Below are 3,037 nucleotides of genomic sequence, written 5' to 3' on the forward strand. Positions count from 1 at the left end.
TGATAACTTGGTCAAGAAAGAAATAAAGAAAGAAATTAAAGACTTTCTAGAGTTTAATGAAAATGAAGGCACAACACACCCAAATTTATGGGAGACAAGGAAAGCACTCCTAAGAGGAAAACTCATACCTTTAAGTACCTAGAAAAAGAAACTCGAGAGACAGCATATACCAGCAATTTGACAGCACAACTGAAAGCTCTAGAACAAAAAGAAGCAAATTCACCCCAGAGGAGTCAAAGGCAGGAAATAATTAAACTCAGAGCTGAAATCAACCAAATAGAAACAAAAAGAACTATACAAAGAATCAACCAAACCAGGAGCTGGTTCTTTGAGAAAATCAACAAAATAGTTAAACTACTAGCCAGACTAACTCGAGGGCACAGAGACAGTATCCTAATTAACAAGATCAGAAATGAAAAGAAAGACATAACAACAGACACTGAGGAAATCTAAAAAACCATGAGATCCTGTTACAAAAGCCTATACTCAACAAAACTGGAAAACCTGGAAGAAATGGACAATTTTCTAGACAGATACCAGGTAACAAAGTTAAATCAAGATCAGTTCAAAAATCTAAACAGTCCCATATCTGATAATGAAATAAAAACAGTCATTAATAGTCTCCCAACCAAAAAAAAGCCCAGGACCAGATGGGTTTAGTGCAGAGTTTTATCAAACCTTCAAAGAAGATCTAATTCCAATACTCCTCAAACTATTCCACAAAATAGAAACTGAAGGCACTCTACCCAATTTGTTCTATGAAGCCACTATTACTCTTATACCAAAACCACACAAAGACCTAATGAAGAAAGAAAAATTTAGATCAATTTCCCTTATGAATATCGATGCAAAAATACTCAATAATATTCTTGCAAACCGAATCAAAGAACACATATAAACGATCATCCACCATGATCAAGTAGGCTTCATCCCAGGGATGCAGGGATGGTTCAATATATTGAAATCCATCAACGTAATTCACTACCTAAACAAACTGAAAGAAAAATAACCATATGATCATCTCATTAGATGCTGAGAAAGCATTTGACAAACTCCAACATCCCTTCATGATAAAAGACTTGGAAAGATCAGGAATTCAAGGCCCATACTTAAACATAGTAAAAGCAATATACAACAAACCAGTAGACAACATCAAACTAAATGGAGAGAAACTTGAAGCAATCCCACTAAAATCAGTGACTAGACAAGGCTGCCCACTCTCTCCCTACCTATTCAATATTGTACTTGAAGTCCTAGCCAGAGCAATTAGACAACAAAGGGAGATCAAAGGGATACGAATTGGAAAGGAAGAAGTCAAATTATCACTATTTGCTGATGATATGATAGTATACTTAAGTGACCCCAAAATTCCACCAGAGAGTTCCTAAACCTGATTAACGTACTTCAGCAAAGTAGCTGGATGTAAAATTAACTCAAGCAAATCAGAGGCCTTCCTCTACACAAAGGATAAACAGGCAGAGAAAGAAATTAGGGAAACAACACCCTTCACTGTAGTCACAAATAATACAAAATACCTTGATGTAACTCTAACTAAGCAAGTAAACGATCTGTTTGACAGGAACTTCAAGTCTCTGAGGAAGGAAATTTAAGAAGATCTCAGAAGATGGAAGATCTCCCATGCTCGTGGATTGGCAAGATTAATAAAGTAAAAACAGACATCTTACTGAAGGCAATCTTCAGATTCAATGCAATCCCCATCAAAATTCCAACTCAATTCTTCACAGACTTAGAAAGAGCAATTCACAAATTCATCTAGAACAACAAAAAACCTAGGACAGCCAAAACTATTCTCTACAATAAAGGAACTTCTGGTGGAATCACAATCCCGGACCTTAAGCTGTACTACAGAGCCAGTATGATTAAAAACTGCACACTATTGGTACAGTGACAGGCAGGTAGATCAATGGAACAGAATTGAAGACCCAGAAATGAACCCACACATCTATGGTTACTTGCTCTTTGACAAAGGAACTAAAACCATCCAGTGGAAAAAAAGACAGCATTTTCAACAGATGGTGCTGGCTCAATTGCGGTTAGCATGTAGAAAAATGAAAATCGACCCATTCCTATCTCCTTGTACAAAGTACAAGTGGATCAGGGACCTCCATATCAAACCAGATAAATTGAAACTAATGGAAAAGAGAGTGGGGAGGAACCTTGAGCAAATAGGCACAGGGGAAAATTTCCTGAAGAGGAAGCCAATAGCTTATGCTCTAAGATCAAGAATTTACAAATGGGACCTCATAAAGTTGCAAAGCTTCTGTAAGGCAAAAGACACTGTCAATCGGACAAAATGGCAACCAACAAATTGGGAAAAGATCTTTACCAAACCTATATCTGATAGAGGGCTAATATCCAAGGTATACAAAGAACTCAAGAAGTTAGACTTCAGAGAACCAAATAACCCTATTTAAAAAATGGGGTTCAGAGCTAAACAAAGAATTCTCAACTGATGAATACCGAAAGACTGAGAAGCACCTAAAGAAGTGTTCAACATCCTTAGTCATCAGGGAAATGCAAATCAAAACAACCCTGAGATTCCACCTCACACCAGTCAGAATGGCTAGGATAAAAACCTCAGGTGACAGCAGATGCTGGAGAGGTTGTGGAGAAAGAGGAACACTCCTTCATTGCTGATGGGATTGCAAGCTGGTACAACCACTCTGGAAATCAATTTGGCAGTTCCTCCGGAAATTGGATATAGTTCTACTGGAGGACCCAGCTATACCACTCCTGGGCATATACCCAGAAGATGCTCGAACATGTAATAAGGACACATGCTCCACTATGTTCATAGCAGCCTTATTTATAATAGCCAGAAGCTAGAAAGAACCCAGATGTCCCTCAACAGAGGAATTGATACAGAAAATATGGTGCATTTTCACAATATTAAATATTCAGCTATTAAAAACAATGAATTCATGAAATTCTTAGGGAAATGGGTGTATCTGGAGAATATCATCCTGAGTGAGGTAACCTAATCACAAAAGAACAAACATGGTATGCATTCTCTGAT

This window comes from Mastomys coucha, unplaced genomic scaffold (genome assembly GCF_008632895.1).
Source record: "Mastomys coucha isolate ucsf_1 unplaced genomic scaffold, UCSF_Mcou_1 pScaffold4, whole genome shotgun sequence".
In the NCBI taxonomy this organism is placed as follows: domain Eukaryota; kingdom Metazoa; phylum Chordata; class Mammalia; order Rodentia; family Muridae; genus Mastomys; species Mastomys coucha.